This window comes from Theropithecus gelada, chromosome 16 (assembly GCF_003255815.1).
Source record: "Theropithecus gelada isolate Dixy chromosome 16, Tgel_1.0, whole genome shotgun sequence".
Classification (NCBI taxonomy): domain Eukaryota; kingdom Metazoa; phylum Chordata; class Mammalia; order Primates; family Cercopithecidae; genus Theropithecus; species Theropithecus gelada.
Genome location: NC_037684.1, coordinates 5,434,684 through 5,452,319, shown reverse-complemented (window position 1 = coordinate 5,452,319; position 17,636 = coordinate 5,434,684). Strand labels below are relative to the sequence as shown.

Genomic DNA, 17,636 nt, shown 5'->3' with positions numbered 1-17,636 from the left:
AGAGGTTGCAGTGGGCCTGGTTCAGGCCACTGCACTCCAGCCTGGGTGACAGAGTAAGATTCTGTGTCAAGGAAAAAAAAACAGAATGAGGAAAACATGCAAGAACAAGGAGGTTCAGGGGAATGAAGGGCAGGAGAAAGGGGCCCCATGGGATGGGATGGTTGAGGGTAGCAAATGGCAGGGAAGCTGATCGGGGATGAAGGAACCTTTGCAACACCCCTGTCCATTGGAGATTGTGAGAATAGCATTTCGTGGGAGCCATACCCATCCCTTACCAAGAAAGGATAAATGCCATCATGTTTAAATTTTACCTTGGAGCTGTCCTTGCCCTGGGCAGAAAAAAGGCAAGGTTCCTGAGCAAACCCAGCCCCTTCAAAACTGTCTCTGGGAGAGCTCGTGTGGAGGTACAGTCACAGTAGCACCGGCCAGTGCCCACTGGAGCCAGGGCTGGGCTTCAGGGAAGATCGTGGCAGTTGGAGTTCTGCAAATGCTGAGCACACGTGGTCGTCTCCTCCAGTGACGAGAGCTTTTGAGCGGCACCTAGGGACCCTGGAAATATCTCAAGGGTAAACTTCCCCTGCTGACCCATGAAGGCAGTAAGACATAGAGTGGACCCTCTGGGGCATGCAGAGTCCTGCTTGTCACTTTGTCCATCTCCCCACCTGTCCTTTACTTCAAGCCACCAGCCCAGCCTCCACTGAAGAGCAGGATTCTGTTGCTTCGGGTTTAGTGACATTCTCGTGGATTGGCATTGTTGCGGAAGGCAGGCATAACACAAATTGATTTGTTTAAAAAGTATTTCTGGCTAGGCATGGTGGCTCATGCCTGTAATCCCAGCATTTTGGGAGGCCGAGGCAGGTGGATCACCTGAGGTCAGGAGTTTGAGACCAGCCTGGCCAACATGGTGAAACCTCATCTCTACTAAAAATACAAAAATTAGCTGGGCATGGTGGTGGGTGCCTGTAATCCCAGCTACTTGAGAGGCTGAGGTGGGAGGATCCCTGGAGTCCTGGAGGTCAAGGCTATAGTGAGCTGTGATGAAGCTACCGCACCCCAGGCTGAGTGAAAGAGTAAGACTCTGTCTCAAAAAAGTAAAAAATAAAAAAAATAGGTCTCAGAAAAATTTGGATTCAGCCGAGCGCAGTGGCTCACACCTGTAATCCCAGCACTTTGGGAGGCCAAGGCAGGTGGATCATGAGGTTAGGTATTCGAGACCAGCCCGGCCAACATAGTGAAACCCCGTCTCTACTAAAAATACAAACAATTAGCCAGGTGTAGTGGCAGACACCTGTAATCCCAGCTACTTGGGAGGCTGAGGCAGGAGAATCACTTGAACCTGGGATGTGGAGGTTGCAGTGAGCTGAGATTGTACCACTGAACTCCAGTCCAGGGGACAGTGCGAGACTCCGTCTCAAAAAATAGTAACAATAATAAAAGTGAAAAAATAAAAAGGTATTTCTGCTTCTCGACAATCCCCCAGGATCTCCAAAAGCCTTGGCTGGTCAAAATAGAGTCATATGTCACTTAACAACGGGGATCCGTCCTGAGAAAGGCATTGTTAGGTGATTTTGTTATTGTGCCAACCTCACAGAGTGTACTTACGTAAACCTAGATGGTGTATAGCCTGCTGCACACCTAGACTAGATGGGGTAGCCCATTGCTCCCAGGCTACACACCTGTACAGCACGTTCCTGTCCTGCATGCTGTAGACAATTAGAACACAATGGCAAGTGTCTGTGTATCTAAACATAGAAAAGGCACAGTAAAAGCACAGTGTTATGATCTTATGAGACCGCCGTCCTACATGCAGTCCCTCGTTGACCAAAACATTGTTAGGCAGTGCATGACTGTATCTGCGGGGTGGGACTGGATAGGGTGGGGGTAGGGAGACCTGCTGAGAATGGAGGAGATCCATGAAGTGAAGTAAGGAGGGAGAACTTTCAGACAAGGAAAAGCAAGCTCCAGGGTCACGGCAGAGGAGGAATGACCCTCAACCCACTGCAGTTCTATTTTCAAAATGGCTAGTTCACTGGGCCTCAGACAGTGGACTCTGAGCTTTTATTTTATTTTATTTTAATTATTTTATTTTATTTTATTATTTTATTTATTTTATTTTATTTATTTTATTTTTTGAGACAAGGTCTCACTGTGTCGCCCAGGCTGGAGTGCAGTGGTACGATCTTGGCTCACTGCAACCTGCACCTCCCGGGCTCAAGCGATTCTCGTGCCTCAGCCTCCCGAGTAGCTGGGATTACAGGCACACACCACCACACCTGGCTAACTTTTGCATCTTTAGTAGAGATGGGGTTTTGCCATGTTGGCCAGGCTGCCTTCTATTTTAAAATACTATGCAAGTTCCTGCCCAGATAGATGCCTCCTCCGCTCCTGCCTCAACTTCTCAGGAAAGGTTGGGGGGCATCTTGTCCAGCCCAACACTGTTGCCTCTAACATCACTGACCCGGAAGATGACCTTCCTTAGGCACTGCACATGCAGCTAGGCTCTTCCAGGCCTTCACTGCACACAAACCAGGGAGCTCCTGCACCCTCCTGGGCTCTGATCTGCACAGGAATATCTTGATGTCCAGCCCTCCCGACCCTCAGCCACTCCAATCCTCCACCAGAAGAGAAGATGCTAAAAATGCACGCAAACAAAATTGTTTTAATAATCAGCAAGTCCTCATTCACTCTTGGTTTGGAGGTACATTCCAGTCTGACCCCAGGAAGTCCCAGTCCTCCCAGAAGGGCCAGGTGGGTGAGGGGCAGGTTGCTGGCCGCTGCCCGATGCACACTGCAAGAACAATAAGGATTTTTAGGGGCATTATGACTGAGTCAGAAAACACAGCTGCCCCTGAAAGTCCCTCATTTTTCTTGCTGTCCTTGAACACTCTCCAGGTGAGGAAGCAGTCGTCTGCCACGCCCAGGTGAGCCGAGGTGAAGCTGGTGTCCCCTCACCCGACACTGACCCCCCTCCACACAGCCCATGGGAAGGCTGCAGCATCTCCAGAGAGGCACAGTTCTCTCCAGTGCTGGGCCCAGCTGTGGCCAGCCTCGCTGCCCTCCCAAGGCACGCCCAGGAATGACCTGTGTTCCACCCAAAGCCAACTCAGAACCCAGCGCCTTCTGCCTGCAGGCAACCGCAGACCAGCATCCTGGTGGAATCCCAATGTGAACGGCAGCCCCCAAAACTCAGGAATGTGGCAAAAACTGCAGCCTGTAGCCCCTGTGTTCACAGGAGAGGCATGGACCATCTCAGAGAGACAGTGATGGTCTCAGGCCTGGTGTGACACATGAACACAAGCCAGCCAGCCTCCAGCCTTCTTGGAACCAAGGCCTCTGCTGAGGCCAGGCCTGATTCAGGCAACGAGAAGAAAACACCAGGAAGTGCCCGGAAGAGCGATCCAGGCCTGAAAACCTGGGAGAAGAGCTGCCCGGAATCTCTCCAGCCTGTCTTTTTTTTTTTTTTTTTTTTTTTTGAGACGGAGTCTCACTCTGTCGCCCAGGCTGGAGTGCAGTGGCCGGATCTCAGCTCACTGCAAGCTCCGCCTCCCGGGTTCACGCCATTCTCCTGCCTCAGCCTCCCGAGTAGCTGGGACCACAGGCGCCGCCACCTCGCCCGGCTAATTTTTTGTGTTTTTAGTAGAGACGGGGTTTCGCCGTGTTAGCCAGGATGGTCTTGATCTCCTGACCTTGTGATCCGCCCGTCTCGGCCTCCCAAAGTGCTGGGATTACAGGCGTGAGCCACCGCGCCGGGCCCCTCAGCCTGTCTTAAAGAACAGCACCCAGACATGAGATTCTGACAGGAATGGGCACGGGAACTGCGGCTCCGCTTCTCTCTAGCAGTCGTGGCCTTGGTTACCCTGTCTGTAAAATGGGCCTGGAAGGAGCTAAGCTCCCACCACCCTCTCTCCCGTTTCAAAGGGAAAGCCAAAGAGGAAATGAGACTTTCAGCCACAGAAAGCAAAGGGGCTGGAAGAGGCTGCAACCTGTGAGTAACAGCGCGCCCTGGGGTGCCGCTGAACGTATCTCAGGCCAGCCCGCCAATTCTCGGTCATACCCCACCCCACCCTTAGCAAAAGAGCTTCACATTGGCCTGAGTGGGAAGGCAGGTCCTCCCAATACCCTTCTATGAAAACGGCCTACAATGGGCAACAAAGACAAGTGTGAAGACCTCTGGGATGTCCTAGGTGGTTTTGGAGTTCAAATCAACAAGCTCACAGGCTCGGCTGGAAGAAACCAAGGTGGAGTGAAGGCGATGGTGAGAAAGTGGCCAAAAAGAAGGGAAGAGACTGCTGGCCAATGTGTTTTTCGTATGGGATGATAAAAACAAAGAGCTTCCAGAATCAGAGACTTGTAGAGGATTCTCCTTAATGGGACAGTCCCTTCTGCTCGGAGGCCCAGGTGAGCCTCCAGGGCAATAGAGGGTCAACCCCAGCATCAGGGCCCAGACCAGGAAGGCCCCTAGGGAATGAGGTCCTGCACGTGCCTCCCACCTGTGGAATGTCACCCAGCAACAGGAAACGTGTCTGCTGAGACCAGGCCACTTTGCGCAAGGCCCCAGCACAGCTGGAATCTGTCCAGCCTGGCACTGCACCTGCTCTTTGGGGGTCTGACCATGGGTCCCACTGTCCATGCAGGAAATCTGGCCTCTCAGAACACAGGCTGCCCCCGCTGTGGTGAAAACACATCCCCACAAAAGACAGCCAGCCTGCCCTGGCACCACTACCCGCTAACTTGCCGTATGACCTGACCCTGTGTACGCCACTTGGCTTCCCAGCCTCAGCTCTCCTATCTGTAAATGGGAATAATAAGCCCCACTTGGAAGGGCAACGTAAGGATTGAAAGAAAGCAAAGTGTGTAGCAGGCTCCTAACGAAAGTGGATCCCGTCAGACCCCCAAGGGCAGGGGCTGGGCTACCTCGAATTCTTCCCCTCTGGGAAGGGGGCTGGGTCAGGGTGTCAGCCTGTGCTTTGCTGCACCCTGGGCACTGACATTGCACCTTCTCCCCCACACTCCACGCTCCTTCCAGTTCAGACTGTGAGGAAGTGTGCCTGCTATCCCGACTGCCAGCTCCAGCCTCAGCCCTCTCGAACTGCCATTCTGGCACCTGTCACCCACCCGGAGCTTTCTGTCCTAACCAAGATCACAGACATATTCTCCACCAACAAAGCAGAACTGAAGCAGTCCCCCCACACTAGGCTCTGCATCATCTGAACCACTGAACACCACACCTGCATCACCGTGCTGAACTGCTCCCGCTGCCTGGCACGCCTTACCCCATGTGGTGCCGTGCAATAAGCAGGCAAGACCTAGCTCACCACTCACTAGCCTTGGGCCAGCAACTTAGCCCCGAGTGCTTTGGTCTGCTCCTGTGTGAGTCTGGGGTTACTACCTATTTCACGGGGTTGTCTGGAGGACTGAATGGGTTCATTCATGGAAAAGGCTTAGAACTGTGCCTGGCACAAAGCGTTCAATCAAGATTAGCTATTATTACCATTCCTGCTTTGTTCTTCAAGACTCAGCTCACCTCTTCTGGGTGACCTTCCTTGACCCCAGCCTCTCCCTGGGTTATAGCCCCTTCCTTCTCCCCATTCTACCGTCCCAAAGCTCATCACACTGTGCTTTACCTACTGGTCCAGCCCACCAGAGCGCAATCCGGGGACCACCTGCCTCACAGTCACACACACTTATTAACAATGCTGATTGCACCCGCCTTCCCAGGTCTACCAAGGGGCCCTGGAATCTGCATTGTTAATAGGCTCCTGCTGTGATTCTCCCAAGTTTGAACCACTGTTCTGGCACCTGTCATCTACCTGAGCTTTGTGCCCTAACCCAGATCACAGCCATATTCTCCACCAACAAAGCAAAACCCAAGTCCCCACACCCAATGCTACAGGCAGTTCTTGGCCCAGAAACCAAAGAGCTTGGTCCAAAAACAAGGAGGCAGAGCCAGGAGAGCTGCCCCTGACAGTGGCTGGAGGATCTCCTCACACCGTGCTGGGTATGTGATGGTGACCCATCTGGACTTGGCTATGACAGCAGAGCTAACCTATCACCAAACACACCAGCCACCCAGTCCAGTTCCATGCACCTTCCCTGAGTGCTCACTCCGCGTGGGCCTGCACTGGGCACACGCTGATGACTGAGGTGCATCATGTGCCAGGTGGCGATAAGGACGGGTCAGGGTGATGTCCCATCAAGACCAAAGGGATGAAGTCACGACCCAGCTTTTGCATTTTGTAACTGTGGTTGATGCAGACCCACGATCCTTTATTTAAAATTCTCAACTCAAACAAAACTCCAGATACTGAAAGTTGTTTTTGTCACTGAGTGGGAAAATCTGACCCAAACTGACTTGAGACTGTCAGAGTCTGTATTTATCCTGGGGAGTGTGGGTATTCATACTCACCCGAGTGAGTGCCTCCTTCCTCTGCGGGCTGATGGGCCACCAGGGCTTACCAGGGAGCTGCAGAGTGAGGAGGCTCCACTCTGAACAGAGTCCCTAAAGTGCCAGCAACCCACAAAACCATGAGAGAAGAAAAAGAAAGGGCAACTAAATATCAGCCCTTGTTTGGAACTGGCTTTAAAAAAAAAAAAAAAAAAAGCATCCACCAGCCCTATCCTGGCTAGGAAAGAAGGTGACCAGGCAGAGGGCAAAAGTCCCAAAATGTCTTGGGAGAGAAACCGCCTACAGAGAGAAGGTGCTGGGCACATACAGGGACTCGCTGTCTCTCTGGGATGCTGGAGCCTGCCACCAGGGCTGGCTGAGAGGATCTGGCCCTGCAGCCTGGAAAGGCCAGGCCTTCTTTGAGTCGGGGGGCCAAATATCCTTGGTGGAGCTTGGGGATGGTTGGAGATTGGGGAGGACAGGGGCGATTCCAGTACACAGACTAGAGTGGGCTCTGAGGGTCCCGCCCTCCTTCTGTCTACTCCAGCCAGTCTTCCCCAGGCCAGCGCACTACAGAGGTGGGAGTCAGAGGGCTCGGCTGGATTTAAACTTCTGATGCAGTGAGAAGCCATCCTGGCCTCGCAGGCTGGCCCCGCCCTTGCTGGACATTCCGGGGCTGGGATGAACAAGCCAGGAGACCTGAAACTCATCCATCAGAGCTGCTGGGTTTACGATAATCAACCTCTCTCTGCCAGAAATTCTTTTGCTAAGAACACATCGGCTCTGAAACACTCATTCTCAGCCCCTCACTCCCCATACACCTCACAAACCCACCTGGGACTGGGCTCCCCCAGCAGCAGCCCTGCCTGGCCCCAGGCTGCCAGCCGACATGTCTTGGGGCTTGGCTCTGACCCCAAAATCCATCAGTGGGTGGAGGCCTGAGTGAGTAGCCCTCAGCAAGGCTGGACCTGGGCCCAACTGCAGTTGTCCACACAAAAACACACTCCCGCCACCGAGGCCAGGCCAATGAGGGCAGCGCCTGCTTTCCATCTATGTTTCCAGACCATCTGGAGGAGCCAAGCAGGGCTGGGTACTGACATTGGAGCCACAACTTTTATCTCTTTAAGGCAACTCCACTTGGCAGGGGGTGGGGAACAAGACAAGCAGACCAGGCAGGCAGACGGCAGGGCTAAAGTCTGCAGAAGAAAACAGTATGTTTAAGGATGCATGTATCATTTTGACACAGCGTCAGCAAACTCCGGTCAAAGGGCCATCCTAGCCCACCACCTGTTTTCATAAAGTTTTGTTTTTTGGGTTTTTTTTTTTTGGTGGGGGGGACAGAGTCTCACTCTGTTACCCAGGCTAAGTGCAGTGGCACAATCTCAGCTCACTGCACCTCCACCTCCCGGGTTCAAGCGATTCTCCTGCCTCAGCCTCCCAAATAGCTGAGATTACAGGCACCTGCCATCATGCCCAACTGATTTTCGTGTTTTTGATAAAGACGGGGTTTCACCATGTTGGCCAGGCTGGTCTCGAACTCCTGACCTTCAGTGATCCGCCCATCTCGGCCTCCCAAAGTGCTAGAATTACAGGTGTGAGCCACCGCAGCCAGCCCTCATAAAGTTTTATTAGAACATAGATGTACTTGCCGGACGCGGTGGCTCATGCCTGTAATCCCAGCACTTTGGGAGGCCGAGACGGGCGGATCACGAGGTCAGGAGATCGAGACCATCCTGGCTAACACGGTGAAACCCCGTCTCTACTAAAAAATACAAAAAACTAGCCGGGCGAGGTGGCGGGCGCCTATAGTCCCAGCTACTCGGGAGGCTGAGGCAGGAGAATGGCGTGAACCCGGGAGGCGGAGCTTGCAGTGAGCTGAGATCCGGCCACTGCACTCCAGCCTGGGTGACAGAGCGAGACTCCGTCTCAAAAAAAAAAAAAAAAAAAAAAGAACATAGATGTACTCATTCATTGATGTATTCACAACGACAGCAGAGTAGAATCTGCTTCTGAACAATCTTTGCTTGGCACCTGGTGAGGGAAGGCCTCTGAGGGTCATGGGGACAGCCAAGTCACCTGTCCTGGTGGAGGTGCAGCTGTTTGGGCATCGCACACACTGGTCAGCTGGACTCTCATTCTGACTTCAGGCTCCTCCTGTAGCCGAAGCGGAAACGGGCCCTGGCAGAGCGGGGACTCTGAGCACATAGCTGCCGTGGTCTTAAGTAGATGCTACTCCAGGGCAGAGTCTCTTACTCCAAACCTTCAGGCCATATGTGTTCCGGAACTTTTCAGGTTTTAGAAAGGGAATGTGGTGCCTATGCCACATATTATGTAACACCCCAGCAGGGCAGCACCCGTAATCAAACATTAATATCTCTGCAGGAAAACCCATGAATATTTACACTCCCCAGGATAAATATGGACTCCAATAGTCTCAAGTCAGTTTGGGTCAGGTCTTCCCTCTCAATCAGTGACAAAAACAACTTTCAGTATCCAGAGTTTTCTTGCATATCCAGAATTTTGGACAAAGGATGGTGGGCCTGCATCAACTACAGTTACAAAACGCAAAACCTGGGTCCTGACTTCGTCCCCTTGGTCTTGACAGGACATCCCTCCAAAGCCCCTGACAGACGGTCTTCGTTGCCACCTGGCACACGGAAGCACATACAAGGCTCACAGTAAATATGTTCTGAATTAATTCAGATCACCAGATTTTTTTTTCTGCCAAAGAACAGCTACTAATATGACTGATGAAAATGTAGAAAAAATAGTATTTAATGCCAACCCCTGTCTGCCTGCTTTATTACCAGGAACAAAGAAAAGCCAATATAAATGAATAATTCTTCCAACTCCATTTACTCAGAATAAGGAAAAGAAACTATTTTCTGGTCACTGTTGCTGCCTCATGGGCAGGCACATTAGGTTTTTCGGGGAGCAGGTGAGTGGGTGGAGTTGAAACTTTAAAAACCCATTATTTTTCTCCCCTGTGTACTTCCTCAGAGCCTCCCTGTGGCCAAAGTTCCATTTGGAAATCTAAAATAATTTATCTCATCACGAATTCCTAACAGCTAATTAGAAAAATGTACTAATTGGATAATCTGGTTTCAGATGTTCTAATTATACTCCTTTGGGGGGGGGAAGCAATATATACATATACATAACTTAACAGCACTTCTTCCAAAAAGTGTAAACTACCTTCCGAAAAGCCTAAAGTAGGCCATGCATGGTGGCTCACACCTGTAATCCTAGCACTTGGGGAGGCTGACGTGGAAGGACTGCTTGAGCCCAGGAGTTCGAGACCAGCCTGGGCAACATAGTGAGACCCCCCCCATCTCTACATTTTTTAAAAAAGCCTACAGTATGAAGGTCAAAAAGAGTCACCTTAAAATAGTAGTGATACTGCAAAAGTATTTTAATACACATTATCTACAAACAGATAAACCATGTCCTACAAAATACACAGTTTTTCTACATTAGAGGATATCTGAAAATATATTTTGGTGATAACTCCCACCAGATGTTTGGGAAGTAAATGGATTTTCCCCCTTTTTAATGCAACACAATTTTAGCATTCTGAAATGTCATACCCTCTATTTCTTAATAGAGTAACTCTTACAAATGACTACCAGAAATTTCCTCATTGCCAGAGATTTCTAAACCCCAAATTGGGAAAGAGGTTCTTGATTCCATTGGCGATTTCGACCTCTCCTGGGCACAGGGCAGATTTCTGGGATGGATCTGACTCCATGATTGGGAAATGCTTTTGGCCTGCCTGACAACATGGTCTTGGGGTAAGAAGGCAAGAGGGTGGCTGTTGGGAGGGGCTGTGCCTTGACAGCGACCTGGGCAGGGCATCCCTCTCATGCCTGGAAGAACTGTCTGGTCAACGTCGTGGGCCCGGCACACCTTCCCAATGAGCTGAAAGCTGCCCGCAAGCTCCAGGGCTACATGTAGTCAGGGCTGACTGTCCCTCGCAGGGAGGCGATGAGGACGAGGACGAGAACTGCCACCTGCAAACACCAGCGTCTGCAGCCCTGCCACCCCGGTGGAGACCCCAGTAGGCTGACCACAACTCCTTGTGGAGAGGACGCAAGCATCCTCTAGGGGCATTTTCTCTGGCCCGTGGCTGGACACGTGCTACCCATCTGACAAATATCAACCATGCTGGGCACGTGTGGCCTGGGCCGACACAGGTCTGCAGAGGGCACCAGGGGCTGCCGCTGCCACTGGCCAGTCAAGTCACTTTCACTTTTTGTTTTTTTTTCCCCTGGGTCACTTCTCACTCTGAAGGGAGAAAATGTTCTTTAAATGACAAGACAGAAAATCTTCAGAAGTGTTCCTTTTCATTTTCTTTTTTTTCTGAGGACACTGTTTTTCTCTGAAGACCGGATAACAGGCTTTACTCCATGGGGCTGAGAACAGGATACCCCAAAGCCTGGCACTTTGGTAAACTGCGCACTTTGAACTAAAGGAGAAAGCAAGTTCTCTCTGACCTTCTTCCACCCTTCTGTCTCTTGCCCCTCTTTCTCCCCCGCAGCCAGGCACAGAAACCAGAATTCCTCTTCCCCAAGGTGGGTCAGAGGAAGTAGAACTCCTCTCCCCCAAAGCAAGACATAGTATCTAGAAAGGTCACTCTCTCCCTTCACAACCCTCATCCCAAAGGGGTCCTGCCCCATACACCCCCATACACCCCAACATGCTGCACTGCACAGTGAGGCCAAAAAGCATCTGAATAGACAGGCCTTGCTGGGTGGCCCCCTCTGTCTATTACATTAGGTCACACCCTTTCTGTCCAATCACATTCCTAGATGGCTGTCCATTCTTCCTCCAATCTAAGCATAAAAATAGTTTTCCCTGGGTCTCTGCATCTTATTTCTGAAGGCTCCCATGTTGTGTAAAACACTGATTAAATAAATTCGTCAAACTTCTCTCCTGTTAACCTGTCTTTGTTACACAAGTGTCAGCTGTGACCCTTACGGGGAGGAGAGGGATTGCACCTTTCTGCCCCTACAACTCCAGCTACACGACTTCAGTCCCCTGGGCTGCTTAGTTCTAATATGATTACACATCTAAATGCAATACATGGAGCAAAGTGGTATTATTTTTCTGGGAAAAACCAACATCATAAAAGGGTCTTTATTGAATCAAAGGGCTCATGAACCGTTCTCTTGCCTAATTATGGCTCCCAAGTGAACAAGGCTGGGTTTCCAGGCAGGACTCGGCATAATTCTCCGGCCCAAAGACCAATGGGCTATTTGTCACAACTTGTCTAATTACAACGAAATCTGCCCCAAGGACGAAAGGGAGAATGCCAAGATAGGGTGGCAGCAGCCCCTCCCCCTCCGGCTCTGGAAGCAGGGAGCTGGTCCTCAGGCCTCTCTCTATCCCCACTCCTTACATTCAAAGTCAGGATCCTAGACCCTGCCCCTTCCTGCGGTCAAAGTTTAAGTGGTCTTCCAGCATCCCAGTACTGCCCCCTGTAATCTCATCTCTGTAGAGAAGGCCCATTGTCGAAATGGGATATTTTGGCAGATGTCTGAACATTCAGAGATTTGGCCAAGGTTAGCGTGCACCCAGACCTGAGCAAAGATAAACACTTGCCATCACCAGACACAGGAGGAGAGAGGGTGTGTGCCTCGGGCCAGAGGAGGGTTCACCCTCCACACCAACCAGACCAACCAGCTGGAGCAAGCGGTCTAGTTGACTTTTCCCAGATATACAGTGGTCTGGCCGGGCAAGTTGAAGACTTTTTACTTGTACTTAAGTATCTGTTTAATCGCCCTCAAAGTTCCAAAAGCAAGACAGTTTTCAAGAGAGACAGGGTCTGACTCTATTGCCCAGGCTGGAGTGCAGTGACCCAGTCAATCACAGCTCACTGTAACCTTGAACTCCTGGGCTCAAGCGATCCTCCCACCTCAGCCTCCTGAGTAGCTGGGACTACAGGCACACACCTCCATGCCTGACTAATTTTTCCTCTTACTTTTTCAGAGGCAGGGTCTTACTATGTTGCCCAGGCTGGAGTGCAGTGGTGTGACCATAGCTCACTGCAGCCTCAAACTCCTGGCTCAAGCAATCCTGTCTTGCCCCTGTCTCCAGAGTCGCTGCAACTACAGGTGTAAGCCACCACACCCAGCTAATTTATTTTTTATTTTTGTAGAGATGAGATTTCGCTATCTTGGCCAGGCTGGTCTGAACTCCTGGCCTCAACCGATCCTCCCACTTAAGCCTCCTAAAGTGTTGGGATTATAGTCGTGAGCCACTGAGCCCAGCCTTTCTCTTTTGTAAGATATGGCCCCCTCTCCACCCTTCCCATGTTCTTAAGCCCACAAAAGCAAGTTTGACAAGAAGGAACTCAGCACAAACTCACCCTGACTCTCCCACTAACCTCTCCTCTCAGATAGGCTTAAGTGGTAGTCACACAAACCCAACCCCCGGAAAAGGCTGTGACTCCTGGCCCCCCACCTCCATCCCACGCCCCTCCCAAGTGGTAGGCATGTCTCACTGAAGAGGCAGGACCCACACAACTCACCCCCACACCCCAACAGCAAGGATTTGCTCTTCTTCCACTGTCTTCTCCCCAGATACCAAGCCAGCAAGCAGGCACACCAGCCTCAGGTAGTCCTTCTTTGACCTCATTGTCCCATGGGCCCTGGGATGAACATTGTCACCCGGGAAGAACTACCATGTACCACCCCCAACCACGCACCTGGTGTTTCACACAGACATTCTTGTTCAGTCCTTATAATGCCCTGAGAAGAAGGTACATATTATCACAGACAGGGAAACTGAGTCTTGGGAAGACGTCCCTGGCCCAACCCAGCTAGTCTACAGGAAAGCCAGGTTTCTGATGCCAAAGCCCACGCCCTTTCCCTGTCTTAAGCAGAGAAGCATTTTCTGTTTTCAACCAGCCTGCTGGAAAGCCAGGTGCTACCAGCTAGTAAGCAGCAATGCAATCTAATTCTTTTCAGGGGGGTGGGAGACATGGGGGAAAAAAAGGGTTTGTTTTACAATGGACAAGGAGAGAAAAGAGAGTTATTTCTTAAATGTTTGCCTGGGAGACCAGAATTTAAGCCTCAGTCACCAAGAAGGAAAACCCAGTGTTTTCACTTGAACCCCACGTCCCCCAGGGCAGAAATCCAGTGAGAGGAAGCGAGTTTCATGAGAATGAACCACAAAGTCTTCACAGGCCGATCCAAATTTCCCAGCTGCAATCTCCAAATCCCTCACCCAGCCCTCCCATCCTCCAAACCACAGCCCCAGGCTCCACCCCGTGCCCTCCTCGGCTCTTCCTCCTCCTCAGGATCTTAGAAGAATGCCAAAGGGGGTCTGGTGTATTCAGTCCAGTCACCCACTTGACAGAGAAGGGGGCTCTCAGGCTGCAGTGACAAGCTCAGAGGAAAATCAGACAGCGGGGCTTTCCACATGGCACCTCCTTGCTCCGTTCTCCTGGGCAGCAAATGCAAGGGGTCTGGCTATGAGGTGATTTCAAAATTCCTCAGACCGTGCCAAAGGGAGGAGGGAGGAAGCACCCACAGTGGGTAAGATGTCACCTGCTCTGGGTCCTGTAAGCCCTGCCCCCTGCCCAGAGCCAGTGAGGCCTGCTGAAGGCTCTTGAGCATTGAAAAGATTATGGTCTATCCCTACCTCCAGTCCTAAATTCTAAAGAAAAACACCACTGAGCCATGAAAAAGTCTAAGTCCCAAGAAATTCTGATTTTTCCCCCCACGATGATTACTCTGCAGCATTTTTTGGAATATCATTCTTTTCTCGTCCCCCTCACCCCCCCTTCCATTTTGTGCCCTGCTTGACTGGTCCTACTAGAGGATGTTTAGCTTGCCCACGGCATGAGTGAGGGAGCGAGCCTTGAGCAGCTGTGGCAATTCAAATGTCTTCCCTGGGACCTTTTCTGAAACGTGCTCAGTGTCAGGACCGGACGAGTCTTTGGGCCTTTAGGAGTGATGCACTGCTGAGCAGATGTGCAAGGCAGCCACATCTGCTACCCAGGGTTCCTTTAAGGACTCGGTGCCAGCGAATCCAAGCCCAGCCACCTCCTGTTCTACAGCCCCAGCTTGCCAGCTTCCAACCTGGGAGGCTGTACCCGGAAGGCCGGGGGCCCTGCTCCTGTGGTACCGAGGCAAGCTGGGAGATTCTGGGAGGGTCTCTTCCCCTCTGAGTCGCGACTTCAACCATACAATGAGGACTTACAATACCATTAATCTGCTCTCAGAGCTGGGGCAAAAATCAGAGCAGGCAGCGAGGGACCGTGCCCATCTTACTAACGGACACCCCAGCATCTGCCTGGCCCAGCCCCTAGCACACAGTCGTCAAACCACAGAAACTGAGAGGACTGAGACTCAGATAGGGGATGGGAATCCCAGACAGTATCCCCATCTCGTGATTACAATGCTCCTGTTCCCAGTGGATTAAGTAACTTGCCCGAGGCCCCATGCTCCCAAGCGATGCAGTTAGTCCTTGAACCTACCAGACCCACAAGCCCAAGTCTCAATCACCCTGCACCAGTTTCAACCAACATGTATATACATACAGATACAAAATAAGAGAGCCAGGCTGTATGAAAAGAGAGAAGGTTAGCACTCCCCTTGACAAGGATGGAAGAGGCTCTTGGGCCTGACAACACACACACGGTTAAGGCACTGCCACCTACATCATGGCATCTAAACATCTTTTTTTTTTAATTTAAAATAATAATTTAAGACAGGGCGTGGTATTTCATGCCTGTAATCACAGTACTTTGGGAGGTCAAGGTGAGGGGATCACTTGAGGCCAAGAGTTCAAGACCAGCCTGGCAACATGGTAAAACCCCGTCTCTACTAAAAATGCAAAAAATTAGCAGGGCACGGTGGTGCATGCCTGTAATCCCACTGAGGCAGGAGAATCACTTGAACCCAGGAGGCAGAGGTTTCAGTGAGCAGAGACCATACCACTGCACTCCACCCGGATAACAGACTGAGAATCTGTCTCAAAAAAAAAAAAAAAAAAGAAAGAAAAGAAAAAAGAAAAGAAAAGAAAGGAAAAGCAAAGAAAAGAAAAATAAAGAGGCCGAGCGTGGTGGCTCACACCTGTAACCCCAGCACTTTGGGAGGCTGAGGCAGGCAGATCATTTGAGTTCAGGAGTTCGAGACTAGCCTGGCCAACATGGCGAAACTCCATCTCTACTAAAAATACAAATATAAGCCGGGTGTGGTGGCGGGCGCCTGTAATCACAGCTAATCGAGAGGCTGAGGCAGGAGAATCGCTTGAACCTGGGAGGTGGAGACTGCAGTGAGCTGAGATCGTGTCACTGCACTCCAACTTGGGCAATAGAGTAAGACTACGTCGAGAAAAAGGACGGACGGACGGAAGGAAGGAAGGAAGGAAGGAAGGAAGGAAGGAAGGAAGGAGAAAAGAAAGAAAATAATAATTTGAAAAATTTTATTTAAAAAAAAGAGCCAGGGGACGAAGACTACCAGTCGGAGATCTACTGGTTTGTGCCAGACACCCTGACACACATCTTTCGTAAGCTTCGCCACACACTTACAGGGTAGGTATCATAACCCTCATCTCACAAGGAAAGAAACTGGGGCACAGAGAAGTCACTGGGCCAAAGCCATACAGCTGGTGAGCCGCAGTTGGAACCCAAATACATCTGGACGCAAAGTGTGCCTCCATGGCCTTCAGACTGGTCTGCTTCGAGAAAAAAACACTTCACGGAAACCAAAATGATCCCTTGCTTCTGAGACAACTCTCTTTCAGGGACTTATCACAGATTAGGAGCGCTGTTCTTTTGTGTAAAAAGAACTGAGACTGGCCAAATATTTACCAGCCCGCGCAGAGGGCTGTAGACTGGCCCAGCAGCGGAATTAACTCCTCCTACAGTATCAAGGGCCAAGCTGTTGCTAGACAAAGTGGAGGAGAGAATCCTCACCATTCAGACAGCTCAGCTTTGGGCAAAGAGGGACCAAAGGAAACCGAGGGAAGCAGCCAGGGGCTCGGCAGGGATGGCCACCAACAAAACCCTGGAGGGATTTCTTCTAAGGTTCAGAATTTCCAGAGTTGCTAGGAGTGCAGATGAGAGGACTGGCTTCTCCCAATACCTCCTTTGTCATTCCAATCCTGCTGGACAAAAACTGATCTTTAATCTTTCATAGGTTGGGATTTTTCTTTTTCTTTAAAAAAAAAAAAAAAAAGCTAAAATGGCAAGGTTAATTATTCACCAGGCTGCAATTTACCTAAGAGTTGAGGGAATGCAAGTTTCTTCCCAGTACGCAGGACCGAGAATCCAGCTGGATTTTTAGGAGTCTCCCATTGGTCTCCCTGGGGCTCTAGCTAAAACCCTCCCCATCCTACCAGCTTTCTACCTTGCATTTAGCTGCTTCCTGAAGAAGGCTCCAGGGTAAATCAGTCTATGTTCAAGCTACTTCCCCTTGAAACCTTGAGGTACCCATCTTTGAAGGATGGACTGGGGTGGGGCTAGGAGCCAGGAAGGAGGCCTCTGCTCCAGGAAACTATGAATTCGAGAGAGCAAAATCAAACAGCTCTCCACTACAACACAATTCCTCAATACAACGGCCTACACGGAAGCATAAATCAGTTGCAGGAGGCCAGGCTAGCCCAGCCCACTGCATAGCTGATTCAATCACATTTTGCAAAGGAAAAAAAATCCAAGAAGGAAAAACCTAATCACTCACTTCCCCCAAAGAAATGAAGCACCAAGTCATTTCCTAAAAATCTCTAAAGCCCTGGCCAGACCCAGAAAGAATGGGGCACAGCCTGAGGGAAACTGCCAGGGGCGCCACAGTGCTCCTCAGGTCTCATTCCCAGCCCTGAGAGTCCACCTTCTCCAGCCTGTCCCCTCCAGGGTGGGTGCAGGGCAGCCAGCCCGGCCTGCTTTTCGGCATCTCATTGCTCCAGCCCACTTCTGGGATGTTTTATGACCACGCAATATTCTGGAGATCTCCACTTCATTTACTTTTAGACACTGATCCCCAGGGCTGGGAGAGGCATTGGTTCAAAGGGAGAACTTTGTTTTCCCAAGCTGATTCAGCGCTCCAAAGAGCATTTTTCTTAATTAGGGGCGAGGTCTCCAGTTGAAGCTCCCACCAGTTCCACTCCTAGACAATTTTGTCTCCAAAATGAGAATTTGTCAAGATGCTCAGAAATCTACCCCATGGCCAAAGAAACACTTTTCTCTCATAATTCTGACATCTGCACCTTCCACTGGCTAAGCCTCCAGGACAAAGCTAACATGGAC

General features: G+C 50.8%; 1 non-coding gene across 1 annotated transcript; it reads left to right on the top strand.

Annotated features, from left to right (window-relative positions):
* Nucleotides 1-14,950: 14,950 nt before the first annotated feature.
* Nucleotides 14,951-15,076, top strand: LOC112610494. The gene has a single exon (XR_003116389.1). It is a non-coding gene; the product is annotated as a U6atac minor spliceosomal RNA (small nuclear RNA).
* The last annotated feature ends 2,560 nt before the right edge of the window (nucleotides 15,077-17,636 follow it).